We start from the raw sequence: 25,452 nt of genomic DNA, 5'->3' as shown, positions 1-25,452 counted from the left end.
AGAACATCAAGAGTGGACCATCAACAAAACGTTAACAATTGATCAAATGCATCCAATGACAATGCCTGAAATACTGTAGTCCTCAATATCTCCTATTAGATTAGCCCAAGATGTTCTCTTAAAGGGGCAATCAGCAGTTGTTACATCCATTTTGGGACTTATACATTAATGATATGTACCCATCTGTTTCTTGAAGAATTCACTTATAAATGCCTCATGAGCTTAGTTCAACTGTCGTACCCCATCAGAACCCAAAATATAAGCTTCTTTTACTCCAATGTTTGTCAGTAAATATAAACAAACACTGTATATCCTCAAAACATGGTTAAAACTAGAATGTTGATATCATGGATGGTTACATTTCTCCAGCCCCATCCCTCAGCTTTTTACTGAAACGGGCAGGGTGTACGCTTTGTTATTGTTTCTACTGCTGATTGCTGCCCCCGTTACTCCTCAAGGTCCAAGGACTGTATGTTATTTTCAGAGGTAGACTGGCTCTGTTCAGGTAAAATAGTCAAATAATCCATCTAAATGTGAATTGATTCTCAATTGCAATACGTTTCTAGAAGCATAAATTGCTGTACTTTCATATCAATTCAGAGTAATTTCACACAATATTTAAATATCACATCAAAATAATTTCACATAATACTTTCCGGACTAGTCTCCCAGTCCCTGCTGCTGAAAAACATCCCCACAGCATGATGCTGCCACCACCATGCTTCACCGTAGGGATGGTGCCAGGTTTCCTCCAGATGTGACTCTTGGCAGTCAGGCCAATGAGTTCAATCTTGGTTTCATCAAGTCAGAGAATCTTGTTTCTCATGGTCTTAGAGTCTTAAGGTGCCTTTTGTCAAACTCCAAGAGGGCTGTCATATGCTTTATACTGAGGAGTGGCTTCTGTCTGGCCACTCTACCATAAAGGTCTGATTGGTGGACTGCTGCAGAGATGGTTGTCCTTCTGGAAGGTTCTCCCATCTCCACAGAGGAACTCTGGAGCTCTGTCAGAGTGACCATCAGGTTTGTGGTCACCTCCCTGACCGAGGCCCTTCTCCCCCAATCGCTCAGTTTGGCCGGGTGACCAGCTCTAGGAAGAGTATTCCATTTATGAATGATGGAGGCCACTGTGTTCTTGGGGACCTTCAATACTGCAGAATTATTTTTGGTACCCATCCCCAGATCTGTGCCTCGACACAATCCTGTCTCGGAGCTCTACAGACAATTCCTTCGACCTCATGGCTTGGTTTTTGCTCTGACATGCACTGTCAACTGTGGGACCTTATATAGACAGGTGTGTGCCTTTCCAAATCATATCCAATCAATTGAATTTACCACAGGTGGACTCCAAACAAGTTGTAGATACATCTCAAGGATGATTAATGGAAACAAGATGCACCTGAAAGCAATTTCGAGTCTCATAGCAAAGGGTCTGAATACTTAAGTAAATAAGGTATTTCTGTTTTTTACCTGTTTTCACTTTGTCATTATGGGCTATTGATGACACCCCTCTGAATATAGATAGCCTAACCATCAGAAAAACCTCTTCCTTAGAAGAGTCGTTATGCTCCTATAGTTTCTGGTAATAGACTACACCAGCAGTTGTTATGCTCCTATAGTTTCTGGTAATAGGCTACACCAGCAGTCGTTATGCTCCTATAGTTTCTGGTAATAGACTACAGTCGTTATGCTCCTATAGTTTCTGGTAATAGGCTACACCAGCAGTCGTTATGCTCCTATAGTTTCTGGTAATAGACTACACCAGCAGTCGTTATGCTCCTATAGTTTCTGGTAATAGACTACACCAGCAGTCGTTATGCTCCTATAGTTTCTGGTAATAGACTACACCAGCAGTCGTTATGCTCCTATAGTTTCTGGTAATAGACTACACCAGCAGTCGTTATGCTCCTATAGTTTCTGGTAATAGACTACACCAGCAGTCGTTATGCTCCTATAGTTTCTGGTAATAGACTACACCAGCAGTCGTTATGCTCCTATAGTTTCTGGTAATAGGCTACACCAGCAGTCGTTATGCTCCTATAGTTTCTGGTAATAGACTACACCAGCAGTCGTTATGCTCCTATAGTTTCTGGTAATAGACTACACCAGCAGTCGTTATGCTCCTATAGTTTCTGCTAATAGGCTACACCAGCAGTCGTTATGCTCCTATAGTTTCTGGTAATAGACTACACCAGCAGTTGTTATGCTCCTATAGTTTCTGGTAATAGACTACACCAGCAGTCGTTATGCTCCTATAGTTTCTGGTAATAGACTACAGTCGTTATGCTCCTATAGTTTCTGGTAATAGACTACACCAGCAGTCGTTATGCTCCTATAGTTTCTGGTAATAGACTACACCTGCAGTCGTTATGCTCCTATAGTTTCTGGTAATAGACTACAATCGTTATGCTCCTATAGTTTCTGGTAATAGGCTACACCAGCAGTCGTTATGCTCCTATAGTTTCTGGTAATAGGCTACACCAGCAGTCGTTATGCTCCTATAGTTTCTGGTAATAGACTACAGTCGTTATGCTCCTATAGTTTCTGGTAATAGACTACACCAGCAGTCGTTATGCTCCTATAGTTTCTGGTAATAGACTACACCAGCAGTCGTTATGCTCCTATAGTTTCTGGTAATAGACTACACCTGCAGTCGTTATGCTCCTATAGTTTCTGGTAATAGACTACAGTCGTTATGCTCCTATAGTTTCTGGTAATAGGCTACACCAGCAGTCGTTATGCTCCTATAGTTTCTGGTAATAGGCTACACCAGCAGTCGTTATGCTCCTATAGTTTCTGGTAATAGACTACACCAGCAGTCGTTATGCTCCTATAGTTTCTGGTAATAGACTACACCAGCAGTCGTTATGCTCCTATAGTTTCTGGTAATAGACTACACCAGCAGTCGTTATCCTCCTATAGTTTCTGGTAATAGACTACACCAGCAGTCGTTATGCTCCTATAGTTTCTGGTAATAGGCTACACCAGCAGTCGTTATGCTCCTATAGTTTCTGGTAATAGTCTACACCAGCAGTCATTATGCTCCTATAGTTTCTGGTAATAGACTACACCAGCAGTCGTTATGCTCCTATAGTTTCTGGTAATAGACTACAGTCGTTATGCTCCTATAGTTTCTGGTAATAGGCTACACCAGCAGTCGTTGTGCTCCTATAGTTTCTGGTAATAGGCTACACCAGCAGTCGTTATGCTCCTATAGTTTCTGGTAATAGACTACACCAGCAGTCGTTATGCTCCTATAGTTTCTGGTAATAGACTACAGTCGTTATGCTCCTATAGTTTCTGGTAATAGGCTACACCAGCAGTCGTTATGCTCCTATAGTTTCTGGTAATAGACTACACCAGCAGTTGTTATGCTCCTATAGTTTCTGGTAATAGGCTACACCAGCAGTCGTTATGCTCCTATAGTTTCTGGTAATAGTCTACACCAGCAGTCGTTATGCTCCTATAGTTTCTGGTAATAGGCTACACCAGCAGTCGTTATGCTCCTATAGTTTCTGGTAATAGGCTACACCAGCAGTCGTTATGCTCCTATAGTTTCTGGTAATAGGCTACACCAGCAGTCGTTATACTCCTATAGTTTCTGGTAATAGACTACACCAGCAGTCGTTATGCTCCTATAGTTTCTGGTAATAGACTACACCAGCAGTCGTTATGCTCCTATAGTTTCTGGTAATAGACTACACCAGCAGTCGTTATGCTCCTATAGTTTCTGGTAATAGGCTACACCAGCAGTCGTTATACTCCTATAGTTTCTGGTAATAGGCTACACCAGCAGTCGTTATGCTCCTATAGTTTCTGGTAATAGACTACACCAGCAGTCGTTATGCTCCTATAGTTTCTGGTAATAGACTACACCAGCAGTCGTTATGCTCCTATAGTTTCTGGTAATAGGCTACACCAGCAGTCGTTATGCTCCTATAGTTTCTGGTAATAGACTACACCAGCAGTCGTTATGCTCCTATAGTTTCTGGTAATAGGCTACACCAGCAGTCGTTATGCTCCTATAGTTTCTGGTAATAGACTACACCAGCAGTCGTTATGCTCCTATAGTTTCTGGTAATAGGCTACACCAGCAGTCGTTATGCTCCTATAGTTTCTGGTAATAGACTACACCAGCAGTCGTTATGCTCCTATAGTTTCTGGTATTAGGCTACACCAGCAGTCAGCAACCTTTTCCATTTGGTGCCAATTTCTGATCATTTCTACTGATCTGGTGCTAGTTATGATTTTCATATTCACATTTTACTGGAACAGTTTCATTTAATTTATAATAGTATTAATAATTATAATTGTCTTTATCTCAACATCATTCTCTGTGGTTAATCTACATTCTATTTAAATGAAAATTATAAATATACATTTTTATTTCCATTGCTAAGTTTAAAATGACCTACATAAAGCCCAAAAATTTAAACACGCCAACTCATTAGTGGTGGTGTGTTAAGACAATCAGAAATACTATCAGACATCCCCAAATGTAACTTTGACTATAATTACTGTTCCCTGAAGGAGGGAAACGAGGTACAACACCTGTTTGGCCCCACCCCTTCCTGGGTCGGTGAAGAGCGGTATTAAATTTAAGGAAGAAATCCGAGCCTCGCGCTCATCACCTGTAGAAGGCGGGGCTTCCAGCGAGGCGTGGATTTAATAGTATGTTGTACCTAGTTTCCCTCCTTCAGGGAACAGTAGTTATAGTCATAACGTGTGGATTTAATAGTATGTTGTACCTAGTTTCCCTCCTTCAGGGAACAGTAGTTATAGTCATAACGTTACGCTTGTCAAATGATGAACTTTAACTTAAATACTGGATCTTGCTGTCGGACAGTTTTTTTGTATTCAGATCTCTGAAATGCTCTCTAATTACGTAACATTTAGTGTCTCCTTATATTACGCTGGGAAAACAGTTTTCATGGGCACAGAAATCCTAAATCATTTCAGAGTTTGCTAAATCCAATGGTTCTAACCAAGAGTCATCTTTACTTTATTGACAACACCCAAATGGATACTGTCATTAACGCAGTTCTTCAATAATTACACATAATTCTTAATACTGTAGCTGTTTAGTTAGTCACATGTTCAACTATCATCAGCTGATCCAGGAAATCATTTTCTGAATGACAGTCACATGACAAACATCACGACATGCAACAACAACCAAAGTGCTTCTTCATTCATTACTCTGGTAAAGACAGTTATGCCGTGCTCCACGTTGGATCCAACATCCCTAAGAAATTGATGTTTATAATGTGTTATTGTCTGCCTGATTTACAGTAGCGTCTCGTTAGTCTGTTTGCACACAGAGATACTTAGCTCATAATGTGTAGAGAACTGTTCCTTGATGGATAGGCTACTGTACAACACACAGAGCTATTTTCCTTTATTCATGACATTTAGAATGACAACACATTACAGAATAGCCTAGTGGGATTATTCACAAAATTATCTGGTGATCAGGTTATGAAATGTCATGAAAGACATTTTAGTTTCCATGTTTCACCTGAAGTATGAAATTATTTATAGTCCTAGGTCTATGTTGTTAGGTGAAGTTATGGGTCCTGCAGTATGTCTATGTTATTGTTTGTTGAAGTTATGGGCCAATTTGTTAACTTCTTCGGGCTAGGGGGCAGTGTTCGGAAGTTCGGAGAGTCTGGCATGCCCAAAGGAAACTGCCTGTTACTCAGACCCAGAAGCTAGGATATGCATATAATTGGTTGTATTTGATAGAAAACACTTTGCTTGATTTACAGTTTTATTGTTTATTTACATATTAGGGTACCTGAGGATTGATTAGAAACGTTGTTTGACTTGTTTGGATGAAGTTTATTGGTAACTTTTTGGATTATTTTGTCTGCATGTTGAACGGGTGGATTACTGAACAAAACGCCGCCAACCAAACTGAGTTTTTGGGATATAAAGAGGGACTTTATCAAACAAAACAACCATTTATTGTGTAGCTGGGACCCTTGGGATTGCAAACAGAGGAAGATCTTCAAAGGTAAGTGATTTATTTTATCGCTATTTTTGATTTTTGTGACGGCTGTGCTGGTTTGAGAAATATTTCTATGCAGCAACTATGCGGGCGCTATCAAATCAAATCAAATGTATTTATATAGCCCTTCGTACATCAGCTGAAATCTTAAAGTGCTGTACAGAAACCCAGCCTAAAACCCCAAACAGCAAGCAATGCATGTGAAAGAAGCACGGTGGCTAGGAAAAACTCCCTAGAAAGGCCAAAAACCTAGGAAGAAACCTAGAGAGGAACCAGGCTATGAGGGGTGGCCAGTCCTCTTCTGGCTGTGCCGGGTGGATATTATAACAGAACATGGTCAAGATGTTAAAATGTTCATAAATGACCAGCATGGTCAAATAATAATAATCATAGTAGTTGTCGAGGGTGCAACAAGCACGTCCGGTGAACAGGTCAGGGTTCCGTAGCCGCAGGCAGAACAGTTGAAACTGGAGCAGCAGCATGGCCAGGTGGACTGGGGACAGCAAGGAGTCATCATGCCAGGTAGTCCTGAGGCATGGTCCTAGGGCTCAGGTCCTCCGAGAGAAAGAAAGAAAGAGAGAAAGAGAGAATTAGAGAGAGCATATTTAAATTCACACAGGACACCGGATAAGACAAGAGAATACTCCAGATGTAACAGACTGACCCTAGCCCCCGACACATAAACTACTGCAGCATAAATACTGGAGGCTGAGACAGGAGGGATCAGAAGACACTGTGGCCCCATCCGATGATACCCCCAGACAGGGCCAAACAGGCAGGATATAACCCCACCCACTTTGCCAAAGCACAGCCCCCACACCACTAGAGGGATGTCTACAACCACCAACTTACCGTCCGAAGACAAGGCCGAGTAAAGCCCACAAAGATCTCCGCCATGGCACAACCCAAGGGGGGGGCGCCAACCCAGACAGGAAGACCACGTCAGTGACTCAACCCACTCAAGTGACGCACCCCTCCCATGGACGGCATGGAAGAACACCAGTAAGTCAGTGACTCAGCCCCTGTAATAGGGTTAGAGGCAGAGAATCCCAGTGGAAAGAGGGGAACCGGCAAGGCAGAGACAGCAAGGGCGGTTCGTTGCTCCAGCCTTTCCGTTCACCTTCACACTCCTGGGCCAGACTATACTTAACCTGTTAGGGCTAGGGGGCAGCATTTGCACGTCTGGATAAAAAAATGTACCCGATTTAATCTGGTTACTAATCCTACCCAGTAACTAGAATATGCATATACTTATTATATATGGATAGAAAACACTCTAAAGTTTCTAAAACTGTTTGAATGGTGTCTGTGAGTATAACAGAACTCATTTGGCAGGCAAAACCCTGAGACATTTTCTGACAGGAAGTGGATACCTGATGTGTTGTATTGACTTTAAACCTATCCCATTGAAAAACACAGGGGCTGAGGAATATTTTGGCACTTCCTATTGCTTCCACTAGATGTCACCAGCCTTTACAAAGTGTTTTGAGTCTTCTGGAGGGAGATCTGACCGAACAAGAGCCATGGAACGATGATGTCCCATTAGACACCTGGCGCGCGAGTTCATGTTGGGTACCCTCGTTCCAATACGTTATAAAAGAGTATGCATTCGTCCACCTTGAATATTATTCATGTTCTGGTTAAAAAGGCCCTAATGATTTATGCTATACAACGTTTGACATGTTTGAACGAACGTAAATATATTTTTTCCCCTCGTTCATGACGAGAAGTCCGGCTGGCTTAGATCATGTGCTAACAAGACGGAGATTTTTGGACATAAATGATGATTTTTTTGAACAAAACTACATTCGTTATGGACCTGTGATACCTGGAAGTGACATCTGATGAAGAGAATCAAAGGTAATGGATTATTTACATAGTATTTTCGATTTTAGATCTCCCCAACATGACGTCTAGTCTGTATCGCAACGCGTATTTTTCTGGGCGCAGTGCTCAGATTATTGCAAAGTGTGATTTCCCAGTAAGGTTATTTTTAAATCTGGCAAGTTGATTGCGTTCAAGAGATGTAAATCTATAATTCTTTAAATGACAATATAATATTTTACCAATGTTTTCTAATTTTAATTATTTAATTTGTGACGCTGACTTGACTGCCGGTTATTGGAGGGAAACGATTTCCTCAACATCAATGCCATAGTAAAACGCTGTTTTTGGATATAAATATGAACTTGATAGAACTAAAAATGCATGCATTGTCTAACATAATGTCCTAGGAGTGTCATCTGATGGAGATTGTAAAAGGTTAGTGCATCATTTTAGCTGGTTTTATGGTTTTGGTGACCCTGTCTTTGACTTGACAAAACATTACACACAACTCTTGTAAATGTACTGTCCTAACATACTCTAAATTTATGCTTTCGCCGTAAAACCTTTTTGAAATCGTAAAACGTGGTTAGATTAAGGAGATGTTTATCTTTCAAAGGGTGTAAAATAGTTGTATGTTTGAAAAATTTGAATTTTGACATTTATTTGGATTCAAATTTGCCGCTCTTGAAATGCACCTGCTGTTGATGGAGTGCACCACGGGTGGCACGCTAGCGTCCCACCTAGCCCATAGAGGTTAATCATAGGACCTACTGAAGAGATAAGTCTTCAGTAAAGACTTAAAGGTTGAGACTGAGTCTGCGTCTCTCACATGGGTAGGCAGACCATTCCATAAAAATGGAGCTCTATAGGAGAAAGCCCTGCCTCCAGCTGTTTGCTTAGAAATTCTAGGGACAATTAGGATGCCTGCGTCTTGTGACCGTAGCGTACGTGTAGGTATGTACGGCAGGACCAAATCGGAAAGATAGGTAGGAGGAAGCCCATGTAATGCTTTGTAGGTTAGCTTTGTCCTCAGATAATAAAATGCTATGCTTTCACCGTAAAGCCTATTGTAAATCGGACAATGCGGTTCGATTACCAAGATTCTAAACTAAAGAATCATGTATGACACTTGTATTTTCATGAATGTTTAATATTACGATTTTTGTATTTTGAATTTCACGCTCTGCAATTTACCGGATGTTGTCTAAGTGGAACGCTAGCAGAACACTGATCCGTAAGAAGTTAAACACTTAGTGTACAAACCCTCATTGTCAGGCTGATGGCAAAGCTAAACTTGCCAAAGAGCATTTTACTGGTTGAAGTGTTTAAGTATAAAGCAGTTGGTTTATATCACAAAGTTAAGTTGGAGATTCAAACGATCCTTACAGTTATAATCTAATAGTAGTGTGAAATGCACTCATAATCAACCTGGAAATGGAGGCTATTTTTGCAGTCAGCCTATGAGAACTCCCCTGAGTTTTCCCCCACGGTGGTGAATTAGTGAATAGACACAGAGCTTAATGTGAGTTTCCTTGAGTACCACTCCTGATCTTGTGCTGTAATATTCAGAATACATCGTGAAAAACTAAAATCTTTGCTCACCATTTTTTTTCTCCTGGCAGATATACTACATCCATAACTAGTGGTTTCCTCATTACCAGATATACTACATCCATAACTAGTGGTTTCCTCATTACCAGATATACTACATCCATAACTAGTGGTTTCCTCATTACCAGATATACTACATCCATAACTAGGGGTTTCCTCATTAGCAGATATACTACATCCATAACTAGTGGTTTCCTCATTACCAGATATTCTACATCCATAACTAGTGGTTTCCTCATTAGCAGATATACTACATCCATAACTAGTGGTTTCCTCATTACCAGATATACTACATCCATAACTAGTGGTTTCCTCATTAGCAGATATACTACATCCATAACTAGTGGTTTCCTCATTACCAGATATACTACATCCATAACTAGTGGTTTCCTCATTAGCAGATATACTACATCCATAACTAGTGGTTTCCTCATTACCAGATATACTACATCCATAACTAGTGGTTTCCTCATTAGCAGATATACTACATCCATAACTAGTGGTTTCCTCATTACCAGATATACTACATCCATAACTAGTGGTTTCCTCATTAGCAGATATACTACATCCATAACTAGGGGTTTCCTCATTACCAGATATTCTACATCCATAACTAGTGGTTTCCTCATTACCAGATATACTACATCCATAATTTGTAAGTCGCTCTGGATAAGAGCTTCTGCTAAATGACTTAAATGTAATGTAAATGTAATAAATATCGGTTTCCTCATTAGCAGGGAGGAGTTTCTACAACCAAATTGCCCTCCTGCCGCAATTTTAGCAAACACAGAAAGGGCCTGTATTGGAGACCAAAAGTCGTCTGGCACACTGCTTAGGATTTCAACAACTTTAATAATTGATTTCTAGCCTACAATCATCAGTTTTACTACTAATGTGAAAACAAGACTAAATATGACTATTCTTGCTCATTTTAAGAAATTAAATAATTGTAACATTCATTACAGATGTCAGTTGTTGTACATCATGGCTCCACTGTTGGCATCACCTTTTACAGTAGATTACCGCTGTTGTGGGCCTTTATATCATCTGTCTGACTTTGTTGTTCACACAGGAGAGAGACGGGACTATCGTGGATCCTCTGGGGAGCCTCAACAACCTCATGATGCTGAAGAGGCAGAGAAGAGTCTCTCCACTTTAGAACACCTCAATAAACACCTGCAGAGATCCACAAGGAAGAAAACTCACTGCTGCTCTGACTGTGGGAAGAGATTCACCTCATCAGGCATTAAAATTCATCAGAGAACACACACAGGAGAGAAACCTTATTGCTGTGGTGAATGTGGGAAGAGTTTTGGTCATCTAGCCATCTGACTCAACACAAGAGAATACACACAGGACAGAAACTTTATAGCTGTGGTCAATGTGGGAAGAGTTTTGGTCAATCTGGCCAGCTGGTATCACACCAGAGAACACACACAGGAGAGAAACCTTATAGCTGTGGTCAATGTGGGACGAGTTTTGCTACATCTAGTGCCCTGACTCTACACCAGAGAATACACACAGGAGAGAAATCTTATAGCTGTGGTCAATGTGGGAAGAGTTTTGGTCGATCTTGCCATCTGGTATCACACCAGAGAACACACACAGGAGAGAAACCTTATAGCTGTGGTCAATGTGGGACGAGTTTTGCTACATCTAGCACTCTGACTCAACACCAGAGAACACACACAGGAGAGAAATCTTATAGCTGTGATCAATGTGGGAAGAGTTTTGGTCGATCTGGAGCGCTGATAGTGCACCAGAGAATACACACAGGAGAAAAATCTTATAGCTGTGGTCAATGTGGGAAGAATTTTGCTGCATCTAGAACTCTTACACTACACCAGAGAACACACACAGGAGAGAAACCTTGTAGCTGTGATCAATGTGGGAAGAGTTTTACTACATCTTGGTATCTGACTATACACCTACGAACACACACAGGAGAGAAACCTTATAGCTGTGATCAATGTGGGAAGAGTTTTACTACATCTGGCTCTCTGACTTCACACCAGAGAATACACACAGGAGAGAAACCTTATATCTGTGGTCAATGTGGGAAGAGTTTTGTTTCATCTAGCGGTCTGACAGTACACAAGAGAACACACACAGGAGAGAAATCTTATATCTGTGACCAGAGATAATCTGATAAAAGACTTCTGATCAAATATCAGAAAATACATACATGAAGGAGTTGTTTCATGATATCAATGAATTAATGTCACAATGTAGAATGTTTTACCATTGTAGAAGGAGTATTTTAATGATGTCACAATGTAGAACCCTAAACGTTTGTCCCCTGTTCTATTGATTTCAACATGATATGGATATTAGCCTCAGGGGGAAAATCCAGACTCTGAAATGGAAGAGTTACTATTTATGTGATTTAACAAAAAGTGATTAACAAAAAAAGAGTTGTGTTACACTTACCACGTTGCTGACCCACTGGAATCAAAATGCAACAGGCTGTTTTCTACAAATTGTCCTCTAACCAGGGATGTACACATTATTCCCAGATTCCGTGTGGTTTTTGAGCTGTTAGTTTTAACAGGACGTGCAACCTCATCTCCCTCCTCTCACACAATTGATTTCAACATGATATTAATGAGTGATGACAAATAAGTGTTGTGTTCCTTTGTTTACCGACCCCTACATTTAAATGCATCATTCCAAAATGTAGCTGACTGTCTTCTTCAGGTTGTCCTCTAACCAGTGAGGTAAAAGATATCTCCCATTTCCATGTGTTTTTTTAGTTGTGCTAGTTTCAACAGCACGTACAACCTGATTTCCCGCCTAATCGATATCATTGATTTATTGCTACTTGTCAAAACAACAGTGTATTTGATTGTTGTGTCCATGACGAGGACAATTTGGTTTGTAACTGTCTCAAGGTTGGGTAGTCAAAAAGTTTCGCGTTTAGCCAGTGAGTTGCCATGGATCTTTTTTTGACTGCACGTTTTTCCGTATTGGAGATGAGTTTTGTTTGGGCTCGTTCCAAGGAGACGAGAGTTCTAGAAGCTAGTGGGATTTAGAAAGAGGAGAGTTCTAGAATCTAGTGGGTTTTAGGAAGACGAGAGTTCTAGAAGCTAGTGGGGAAAAAATACGTTTTTTTCTTGTTTTTAATTGTTGACAGCCAGTAGACACCATGTTTATATTGGTGAAGGTGAAGCATTGTAGTTGATTATAATGTGAAATGGAAGTTGTTTTCTGTTGGTGGTAAGCATTCTCTTAAGGTGTTACAGTCTTTGGTTTTTCCATTTATGTTTTGAGGTTTGGATTTTTGCACGTCTAGCTCGTTAGCACGTCTAGCTCGTTAGCACGTCTAGCCTCTTACATCTAGACGTTCCGCTAGCGGAACACCTGCTCCAATATCCAATGATGGGCGTGGCGCGAAATACAAAGTCCTCGAAAATCCGAAAACTTCCATTTTTCAAACATATGACTATTTTACAGCATTTTAAAGACAAGACTCTCCTTTATCTAACTACACTGTCAGATTTCAAAAAGGCTTTACAACGAAAGCAAAACATTAGATTATGTCAGGAGATTACCCAGCCAGAAATAATCAGACACCCATTTTTCAAGCTAGCATATAATGTCACAAAAACCAAAACCACAGCTAAATGCAGCACTAACCTTTGATGATCTTCATCAGATGACACTCCTAGGACATTATGTTATACAATACATGCATGTTTTGTTAAATCAAGTTCATATTTATATAAAAAAACAGCTTTTTCCATTAGCATGTGACGTTCAGAACTAGCATTCCCACCGAACACTTCCGGTGAATTTACTAAATTACTCACGATAAACGTTCACAAAAAACATAACAATTATTTTAAGAATTATAGATACAGAACTCCTTTATGCAATCGCGGTGTCCGACTTTAAAATAGCTTTTCGGTGAAAGCACATTTTGCAATATTCTGAGTAGATAGCCCGGCCATCATGGCTAGCTATTTTGACAGCCACCAAGTTTGGTACTAACCAAACTCAGATTTACTATAAGAAAAATTGGATTACCTTTGCTGTTCTTCGTCAGAATGCACTCCCGGGACTTCTACTTCAATAACAAATGTTGGTTTGGTTCCAAATAATCCATAGTTATATCCAAATAGCGGCGTTTTGTTTGTGCGTTCAAGACACTATCCGAAGAGTAAAGAAGGGTGACGCGCCCGGCGTGTTTCGTGACAACATTTTTACAAATATTCCATTACCGTACTTCAAAGCATGTCAAACACTGTTTAAAATCAATTTTTATGCAATTTTTTCTCGTAAAAAAGCGATAATATTCCGACTGGGAAACCCTGTTTTCGTTCAAAGACGAAAAAATAAAAACATGGTGTCGGCTCGTGCACGCGCCCCCAGTCTCATTGTTTTCAGATCGACCACTATCCAAATGCGCTAGTGTTTTTCAGCCATGGCCTGCAAAGTCATCATTCAAAGTTCTGGCGCCTTCTGAGAGCCTATGGGAGCGTTAGAAAATGTCACGTTATGCCAGAGATCCCCTGTTTTGGATAGAGATGATCAAGAAGGCCAAGAAATAGTCAGAGGGGGCGCTTCCTGTTTGGAATCTTCTCAGGTTTTGGCCTGCCAAATGAGTTCTGTTATACTCACAGACACCATTTAAACAGTTTTAGAAACTTAAGAGTGTTTTCTATCCAAATCTACTAATTATATGCATATTCTCGTTTCTGGGCAAGAGTAGTAACCAGTTTAAATCGGGTACGTTTTTTATCCGGCCGTGAAAATACTGCCCGCTATCCATAACAAGCTAGCCCGTTAGCGCGTCTAGCTCGTTAGCACGTCTAGCTCGTTAGCCCGTCTAGCTCGTTAGCCCGTCTAGCTCGTTAGCACGTCTAGCTCGTTAGCACTTAGGACGCACTGATTGGTGTCACCTCGTTAGTCAGTATGCGTTACACCTGTGCTGGCTTGTCCATCTCGTTAGTGGGAAGGTGTTTCACCTGAGCTGGTCCAGGTTCTATTTAAGAGTGTCTGGCCCAGTGCTCCAGTTGTCTTGATACATGTGGAGAGTCAACACCTTTAGTTGCTCCACCTTTTTGGTTTGCTTCCTGTCTTTAAGTTTGGTGTGAGTTTTTCTTTTGTTTTCCTCTTCTTGGGCAGATTTAGTGGGTCTCATGGTGGGTGTCTTTTAGGTCCCAGTTGTTGTTGCTAGTCAACTTTCAGTGTCCCAAGCTTATATTTTGGGTTGGATATTGCATCCAATTAACATTTTAATCAATGGCATTTCCATAGGGTGCTCATTAGTCTTTCAGTTTAGTCTTCTGTTTTTTATCCTCTTATGTTTGTTGTGTACTAAATATTTCTGTTTTTTTAATCTTTTTCCTGTGAAGCCATTTTGTTGCATCCATGTCTGAAATGTGCTGTATGAATCAAGCTTGATTTGATTTGAACATATAATAAAACAAATGAACCCAATGACTGACCAATCAACAGACTGCTGGAGTGGTAAACACCACCCCCGGCTCTACCAGGGGCTTGAGGTGGTCTCCCACAGCTCTGCTTATGTCATGTTCTGTGGCCTTGCTGTTCCATTTATTGACTGTCCCTGCAACACAGAAACACATTTAGTCTTATTATATAAAACACTCAAAGTAATGGATATGGAGCATCTATGGCCTCAGTTACACCTGGCACCTAAATGTGACTTCTGTCATCCGATCACTCCAAGCTGCATTAGGTTCAGATCTACCAGGATGGGCATTTGCCACAGTCAGGCCACTGAATATGCATCAGCAATGTAAAGAGATCGGGTGAATGAGTGGGGAAAAGTACATTTGACCCAAATTACCTTCATTATATCAAAGAACAAATGTGTGTCTGAGGGGAAATTAACTTTCATACAGCCAAAAGGGGTGAGAAATTACACCAATATCAGTGGACAATTTGCACTAATGTAAATAAACATAGATGATGGAACATATTCCCTTTAGCTGACGTGATGAACCGCTAAGGGGACATAAATATTTACCATCTAAACCATGTGTGACCTCTCACCTCTCTGGCTGTAGAAGTGTTCTTCCTAACCAGTCCCTCAACAGCTCTCTGACTGAGCTCCACCCTCACTGGGTCTTCAGAGGAGAGGAAGGCTGAGGAGGGATGGAAGGATGAATGGATCAGTCAGTCAATAAAGTGTAGAGCTGCTGTCTGACAAAATCACTATTTTAGTAGTTCATTAAAGTAAATAAGGCTTTATGACTGCTGAATACCAACTATCAATCACTTAGATCATGTATTTTCAGGTAGAGATACATCCTTGGGACGTCCATAGCCCATTGAAGTTGACATTTAAAATGGTTAAGGTAGGGGTTAAGGTTAGGGTAGGGATGTCCCAAGGATCCCAGATAGCATTGACCATCGTGCATTATTCTGTCCCTTTTACATAGCAGGTGTAAAATAAACACAGACAAGACAAGTAGGCACGCAGTGCATTATGGTCATTGTAGTTTAAAAATAGCATCTAATTATGTAGGGTGACCATACGTCCTCTTTTTCCCGGACATGTCCTCTTTTTGGACCAAAAAAAATGCATCCGGCCGGGATTTCTAAATCGCCCAAAATGTCCGGGATTCGGCTTTTGCTTCCTACAGTCGCCATTCATTGTGTGCGTTTTGGGGGTTTTGCATTGCTTTGACCGCTTTCAAGCGCTCGTACTAAGACCGAAACAATTGTTAACGCTGTGATAGCACCACATTCTGTCGACATAGCTCAGAAAGCACTAGAAGACATACCTTACTGTGGTGTTTCTACTGATGGGAGCAATCACGGTGCTGTGAAAATATTCCCTCTGCTTATTCAGTATTTTGATTGGAAGAATGGTGGCGTGCAAAGTAAATTAGTCGAAGTTAAAAACACTCCAAATGAGACAGCTGATACGATCGCGCAATACATCAAAGAAACACTGGAAAATAATGGGATTTTTTCCAAATATATTGCATTTACAGTAGGGTGACCATACGTCCTCTTTTTCCCGGACATGTCCTCTTTTTGGAAAACTAAAATTTGGTCACCCTAAATTATGCCAATCTGTATGTGGGGTTGTTAGAGAAGAATGTGATTGTCAGCCCTAACAATCCATTCTAGCAGCTCATCAGGCTCTGAAAAAGTCTTCATTGATGACGTGTTCCATCTATTCCAGGGGACAGCAGAGGAACTTCATCGATTCCACTCCTTCATCAATACAAGCAGTGAACATCTGAAATTCACCCTCACCTTTGATGCGCATGAAACAAGTTACCCGATGGTTGGACAATACTTTTCTCGTTAATCATCTTAAATACTTAAACTGGAAATCAACCAATCCTCCATTGTTAACGCAGTGGAAAGGTAAAATGCTTTATTATCTACACATGTAAAGTGGGTGACGGAGAGAAATAAAATGGTTAGGTTATGGTAAAGTTTATAAAAGATCAAATAAAATATTTTTCCCAAAAATTGTTTTAAGTCCCAATGCAAAGTTACACCTCACTGTTCTATTTTTGGAGTTATTACATAAAACCAATAAGAATTCAGAAGAATGATAAAGTCAGGTGTGATGTAGTGTGGAGGACCAGCCTATTCCCTATGATGTAAACTACAACAGGAATAACTTGAAATGTGTAACTTCAAATTAAACCATTAGTTTGCACTCATGACTTGAGTGATTAAAGTAAACCAACGTTTTGGAAATATATAATTCGCTGTCTAATCAAAGAATGTTAGTTATATGCAGTTATCTTAGCCAGCCAGCTAACATTAGCTATTTAGCCAACTAGCTATTAGCCTAACCAGCGCAGCCAATCAGCACGGCTATGGTCAGCGAGCTGGAGCTATTAGCCAAACCAGCGCAGCCAATCAGCACGGCTATGGTCAGCGAGCTGGAGCCCAACTAATGGAGACCAGTTAGAACCCAACTAACAAAACCCAACTAAAACATGACTGCAGATCAGAAGAGACATACAGAATGATGGCTGGGAAAATCACAGCATCCAAAATAGATAGATTCCATGATGGGGAAACAAAGCTTCCTGAAGCATTGACGCCTTCCAGCCAATTGTCTCAAGAATAGGTTCTTTACTCAAATCTTTGAGCAACACAGAATTTAGAACAGCCAGATTATTATAGATGACATCCCACACCGTAGCAGCATAGCCTTTATGTCATTATTATAGATGGTATCCCACACCGTAGCAGCATAGCCTTTATGTCATTATTATAGATGACATCCCACACCGTAGCAGCATAGCCTTTATGTCATTATTATAGATGGTATCCCACACCGTAGCAGCATAGCCTTTATGTCATTATTATAGATGACATCCCACACCGTAGCAGCATAGCCTTTATGTCATTATTATAGATGACATCCCACACCGTAGCAGCATAGCCTTTATGTCATTATTATAGATGGTATCCCACACCGTAGCAGCATAGCCTTTATGTCATTATTATAGATGGTATCCCACACCGTAGCAGCATAGCCTTTATGTCATTATTATAGATGGTATCCCACACCGTAGCAGCATAGCCTTTATGTCATTATTATAGATGGTATCCCACACCGTAGCAGCATAGCCTTTATGTCATTATTACACAGGAAGGAGCAATGGATGGATAGTTCATTTATTTCCAAAGCTGCAATGATGGGATACACACAGTGTGGATGAATGATCAGTAGTGACGGGATATAAATAGCACTCCCATAGCAATTCTCCATAAAACTGCCCTATAGTATACTAACAAAAAACAATCAAGATGTCTGTCAAAGTTATTGTGATCATATAGTGGATTTAACAATTCCTACTAATTTCTAATTTACTATAATAAAATAAATACATAGTTTCCATGTGTAATCTCATATTCACAACATCAGAATAAACTGTCATCCATTTTAGTATCAAAATATATCAAATTAACCTGAAATATTACTCAATGTCCCCCTCTGGTGGTGAAGAAGTATAATCCACCTAAACTAACAGAACCGGGCTGATAAACTGGCTGGTGTTCATGAGTTTATAAAACACATACTTTATACATGTCATAAATTACCTGCATTGATGAGACACACAGTGTGGATGAATGATCAGTAGTCGACAGGATATAAATAGCACTCCTAAAGAAGATGCAGTGAGGATGAATGATCAGGATATAAATAGCACTCCTAAAGAAGATGCAGTGTGGATGATTGATCAGGATATAAATAGCACTCCTAAAGAAGATGCAGTGTGGATGAATGATCAGGATATAAATAGCACTCCTAAAGAAGATGCAGTGTGGATGAATGATCAGGATATAAATAGCACTCCTAAAGAAGATGCAGTGTGGATGAATGATCAGAATATAAATAGCACTCCTAAAGAAGATGCAGTGTGGATGAATGATCAGGATATAAATAGCACTCCTAAAGAAGATGCAGTGTGGATGAATGATCAGTAGTCGACAGGATATAAATAGCACTCCTAAAGAAGATGCAGTGTAGATGAATGATCAGGATATAAATAGCACTCCTAAAGAAGATGCAGTGTGGATGAATGATCAGTAGCGACAGGTTATAAATAGCACTCCTAAAGAAGATGCAGTGTGGATGAATGATCAGGATATAAATAGCACTCCTAAAGAAGATGCAGTGTGGATGAATGATCAGGATATAAATAGCTCTCCTAAAGAAGATGCAGTGTGGATGAATGATCAGGATATAAATAGCTCTCCTAAAGAAGATGCAGTGTGGATGAATGATCAGGATATAAATAGCACTCCTAAAGAAGATGCAGTGTGGATGAATGATCAGGATATAAATAGCACTCCTAAAGAAGATGCAGTGTGGATGAATGATCAGGATATAAATAGCATTCCTAAAGAAGATGCAGTGTGGATGAATGATCAGGATATAAATAGCACTCCTAAAGAAGATGCAGTGTGGATGAATGATCAGTAGTGACAGGATATAAATAGCATTCTGAATATGATGCATTTTCCAGTTTGCTACCAACTTGAAAGAGGGAACTTCAGCATAAAACCCACATGGAAAACTGAGATTCGGCAAATAACATATAAAGAGAGGCCAAACCAACAACAGAAGTTACTAAAACATAAATTGCTAATTTATGATGTAAAAGGTGGATTTTCTGATGTAATGTCAACTTTATACATTTCTATCCCAGGACCACCCAATTTTCAAATTCTCCATAAATCTGCTGTGGATTACCCAGAATCCCATACCTTTATCACTGAATGTAATGTAAACACACGAGCAGCAGTCTAAGGTCCTGCATCTCAGTGGTAGAGGCATCACTACAGACCGGGATCAAAACTACAGACACGGGTCCGTTATTGTAAATAAGAATTTGTCCTTAGCTGGTTTGCCTTGTTAAATAAAGGTTAAATAAATGTTTTAAATGTAACTTCATTACACCGTTACACTGGCATACAAACCCGTTAGCATAGAGTTGATAATACATATGACGTTGGAAAATAGTGCATTGTGGGTAGTTTAGAAGATTTCCCTAAATAAGTTAATACTGTAACGACCCTGGGTTTATAAGCACGGATATTGACTCTGCCGTTCGAGCTTTTGCGGCACAGTTGATAGCGCGCTGGACTTCGGGCTTGAAGGTCGAGGGTTCGAGACCTGCTCCCTGCTGTTTCATTACAATACATTTGTAATAACGCAAAAAACATAACTGTTTGTCCTTATAGGGAACCAGATCGTGACTACAACTAGCTTACTAAGTCTTTAACCACACTGTGTTGTTACACTGGTGAGTAAAAAAATCTTCCTACAATCAAACTTGTCTGAAAATAAAATAGACATTTTACTCTACTGCGTTACCCACTCCAGTCAGCAGATGGCGGTCTGGGAATTTAAGGTAATGCTGTTGGTGTGACGTATAATCTAGTGGACGGAACGCTTCTTTCAACAGCAACAACAGTTATTCAGCCACCTCGGTAGCTTGCTAGACAAAATAGCCAAACCAATAAAGCTCTTTAGATGCTTTAGTGTATATTAGCCACTGTGTTTTAAACCCACTTCTGTCGTCTAGTTAGTTATCCGTTTTAATTTCATATTTACGGTGTTTTTGTTATTGATCAGCTAGCGGGCTGGTTAAGTTAGCATTAGCTTAGCTAACATCCCCGACCATGAGCTCACCAAGCTACTCTCCTCCTGCTAAAGAAGAGGTCTGCTGGACGGAGAAAGAGGGACTGTGGCTGAACGTTTTCGTGAAAGAGGAGAAGGAAGAGGAGGCTGTTTCAATACAAAAACAAGTAGAGGGTGAGGCTGTAACTGTGAAAGAAGAAGAGAAAGTAAATATTTAGGCTAATGAATATTTTAGGACCAGCGATGTCCCTTATTCCTACCCTTTAACTTTTTGTCTGACAAAATAAACATTTTACTCAACTGCGTTACCCACTCCAGTCAGCAGATGGCGGTCTGGGAATTTAACGCAATGCTGTTGGTGTGACGTATAATCTAGTGGACGGAACTCTTCTTTCAACAGCAGCAACAGTTAGTCGGACACCAAGGTAGCTTGCTAGACAAAATAGCCGAACCAATAAAGCTCTTTAGACGCGTTAGTGTATATTAGCCTCTGTGTTTTAAACCCACTTTTGTCGTCTAGTTAGTTATCAGATTTAATTTCATATTTACGGTGTTGTTGTTATTATTCAGCTAGCGGGCTGGTTAAGTTAGCATTAGCTTAGCTAGCTAACATTCCCAACCATGCGGTCACTGATCTACTCTCCTGCTAAAGAAGAGAACATCACAGTAAAACAAGAAGTAGAGGGTGAGGCCGTTACTGTGAAAGAAGAAAAAGACGCGTTCAGAGTGAAAGAGGAGGAGGATGTTACAGTAAAAGAAGAGGAGGATGCAGTTTATGGAGTGAAAGAGGAAGAGATGACTGTTACATCGATAGAGGAGGAAACTGGACATCTGGGCCCGGTTTCCCAAACGCATCTTAAGGCGTCCAATGGTTCTAACGGTGAACTTAGCCATAAGATGGTTTTGAGAAACCGTTCCCTGATTAACACTAGTAAGTACTGTCTTAAATACAGAGGCACAAACTCTGCAGTTGTTGAACTGATGTGTGGTGTTAAAGCGGAAATCTGCAATTGCTACACCTATATTGTGACTTTTAAATGATTTATTTATAGCCATTGATTCTTGAAGAATATAACACATGCCTCATGAACTTAGTTCAACTGTTGTACCCCATCAGAACCCCAAATAAGCTTTTTTTACTCCAATGTTTAGAAACAATGTAAACCAACATTGTATAGCCTCAACATGGTTAAAACTATAATGTTGACATCATGGATGGTCAGTCCTTGCATCCATAGTTCTGTCTATGAATTTGAAAGTAGTTACATTTCTCCAACCCCATCATCTTATTACCAAAACAGTGTTTGAACTGCAGATTGATGGGTTGTGTGGGTTTTTTAAACAGCAACAAAATGGCTGCCCAGAGACTTGGTTTGGTAAACAGCTGAGGAATGGGGGCTGGAGAAATGTAACCACTCTCAAATTCATAGAGAAAGCTATTGTAGCAACCGTAACCCAACACCCAGCGACCTCTTCAAGAAGTTCAGACATTTTGGTGTAACAGTTATAAGGTGTTGGCTTGACAGTTGCTGGACCCAGGTTTGAGGTCAGCTCAGGACTACCCCCTGAATTCACTACACTATATATACAAAGGCTGGACATCCATGAGGTCAAAATTATCGTTTTAACCAGATTGAGGCTATATAGTATATTCTAGAATTGCCAGTGAAGATTTCTTGTGGGGGTCAAATTGTTACAGCTGTTGATAAGTCATTGTATAATATTCAGCCAACTTTTTTTTCATGTCATTACATACCTAGATACATTCATGAATTGGTTTGAAACCTTTGTTTTAAAACCTTCTCAAAGTTGGTGCCTTGATGGATTTGTAGAAAACGGTTTGTCATAAAACACTATTTTTTTATTAATTAAATGTAACCTGCTCCAATATCCAATGATAGGCGTGGCACGAATTACAAATTCCTCAAAAATACAAAAACTTCAATTTTTCAAACATATGACTATTTCACAGCATTTTAAAGACAAGACTCTCCTTTATCTAACCACACTGTCCGATTTCAAAAAGGCTTTACAGCGAAAGCAAAACATTAGATTATGTCAGCAGAGTACCAAGCCAGAAATAATCAGACACCCATTTTTCAAGCTAGCATATAATGTCACAAAAACCCAGAAGACAGCTAAATGCAGTACTAACCTTTGATGATCTTCATCAGATAACAACCCTAGGACATTATGTTATACAATACATGCATGTTTTGTTCAATTAAGTTCATATTTATATCAAAAACCAGCTTTTTACATTAGCATGTGACGTTCAGAACTAGCATACCCCCCGCAAACTTCCGGAGGAATTCGCTAACATTTTACTAAATTACTCACGATAAACGTTCACAAAAAGCATAACAATTATTTTAAGAATTATAGATACAGACCTCCTCTATGCACTCGATATGTCCGATTTTAAAATAAATCTAAATATTCCATTACCGTACTTCCAAGCATGTCAACCGCTGTTTAAAATCCATTTTTATGCAATTTTTCTGGTAAAAAAGCGATAATATTCCGACCGGGAATCTCCGTTTAGCTAAACAGAGGAAAGTAAACAAAGCTTTCGGTCGACGCGGGCACGAGCCTGAGTCTCACAGTACTGTAACCAGCCACTACCCAAACGCGCTACTTTGTTTCAGCCAGAGCCTGCAAAGCCACGATTCAGCTTTTTACCGCCTTCTGAGACCCTATGGCAGCCGTAGGAAGTGTCACGGGACAGCTAAGATCCTCACTCTTCAATAAACAGAGACAAGAAGAACGACACCTTGTCAGACAGGCCACTTCCTGAATGAAACCTTCTCAGATTTTTGCCTGCCAAATGAGTTCTGTTATACTCACAGACACCATTCAAACAGTTTTAGAAACTTTAGGGTGTTTTCTATCCATATGTATTAAGTATATGCATATTCTAGTTACTGGGTAGGAGTGGTAACCAGATTAAATCGGGTACGTTTTTTTATCCAGCCGTGAAAATACTGCCCCCTAGCCATAACAGGTTAAAATAAATTTTGATGCCATTTTTCTCGTAAAAAAAGCGATAATATTCCGACCGGGAAAGCGTGTTTAGGTTCAGAGACGAAAGAAAATAAAAACATGGGGTCGTCTCGTGCACGCGCCTAAGCCCATTGTCCTCTAATAGAGCACTTGCCAAAAGCGCTAAAGTTTTTCAGCCAGCGCCTGGAATTACATCATTCAGCTTTTTCCCGGGTTCTGAGAGCCTATGGGAGCCGTAGGAAGTGTCACGTTACAGCAAAGATCCTACATTTTCTTTAAACAGAGCCAAGAAGCTCAAGGAATGGTCAGACAGGCCACTTCCTGTACAGAATCTTCTCAGGTTTTGGCCTGCCAAATGAGTTCTGTTATACTCACAGTCACCATTCAAACAGTTTTAGAAACTTTGGAGTGTTTTCTATCCAAAGCTAATAATTATATGCATATTCTAGTTTCTGGGCAGTAGTAATAACCAGATTAAATCGGGTACGTTTTTTATCCGGCCGTGTAAATACTGCCCCCTACCCCCAACAGGTTAACAAACCTCCAAACGAGCTTCAATGCCATAGAACACTCGTTCCGTGGCCTCCAACTGCTCTTAAACGCTAGTAAAACTAATCGCTAATAACCGATCGCTGCCCGCACCCGCCCGTCCAGCATCACGACTCTGGATGGTTCTGACTTAGAATATGTGGACAACTACAAATACCTAGGTGTCTGGTTAGACTATAAACTCTCCTTCCAGACTCACTATAAGCATCTCCAATCCAAAGTTAAATCTAGAATTGGCTTCCTATTTTGCAACAAAGCCTCCTTCACTCACGCTGCCAAACATACCCTCGTAAAACTGACTATCCTACCGATCCTTGACTTTGGCGATGTCATTTTCAAAATAGCCTCCAACACTCTACGCAGCAAACTGGATGCAGTCTATCACAGTGCCATCCGTTTTGTCACCAAAGCCCCATATACCACCCACCACTGGGACCTGTATGCTCTCGTCGGCTGGCCCTCGCTACATATTCGTCGCCAAACCCACTGGCTCCAGGTCATCTATAAGTCTTTGCTAGGCCACCTTATCTCAGCTCACTGGTCACCATAGCAACACCCACCCATAGCACACGCTCCAGGAGGTATATCTCACTGGTCATCCCCAAAGCCAACACCTCCTTTGGCCGCATTTCCTTCCAGTTCTCTGCTGCCAGTGACTGGAACGAATTGCAAAAATCGCTGGAGTTGGAGACTTATATCTCCCTCACTAACTTTAAGCATCAGCTATCTGAGCAGTTTACCGATCGCTGCAGCTGTAAATTGCCCATCTGTAAATAGTCCATCCAACTGCCTACCTCATCCCCATGTTTTTATTTACGTTTTTTTGCTCTTTTGCACACCAGTATTTCTACTTGAACATCTATCACTCCAGTGTTAAATTGTAATTACTTCACTACTATGGCCTATTTATTGCCTTACCTCCGTACTCCATTTGCACACACTGTATGTAGATTTTTCTATTGTGTTATTGACTGTTCGTTTGTTTATCCCACGTGTAACTCTGTTGTTTGTGTCGCACTGCTTTGCTTTATCTTGGCCAGGTCGCAGTTGTAAATGAGAACTTGTTCTCAACTGGCCTACCTGGGTAAATAAAGGACTTGTTCTCAACTGGCCCACCTGGTTAAATAAAGGTGAAATAAAAAATGAAATCTTAACTTTTATTGACAACACCCAAATGGATACTTTTATTAACGTGGTTCTTCTATAATTACACATAATTCATAATACTGTAGCAAACATTATATTAAACAGGACATTCAAACAAGCCTTACAATTATAATCCAAAGTAGTGTGAAATGAACTCATAAGCAACCTGGAAATGGAGGTTACTCCCCTGAGTTTAACCCCATTCACATTC

Source organism: Salmo salar, unplaced genomic scaffold (assembly GCF_905237065.1).
Source record: "Salmo salar unplaced genomic scaffold, Ssal_v3.1, whole genome shotgun sequence".
Classification (NCBI taxonomy): Eukaryota; Metazoa; Chordata; class Actinopteri; order Salmoniformes; family Salmonidae; genus Salmo; species Salmo salar.
Note: the sequence above shows the minus strand (reverse complement) of the source record.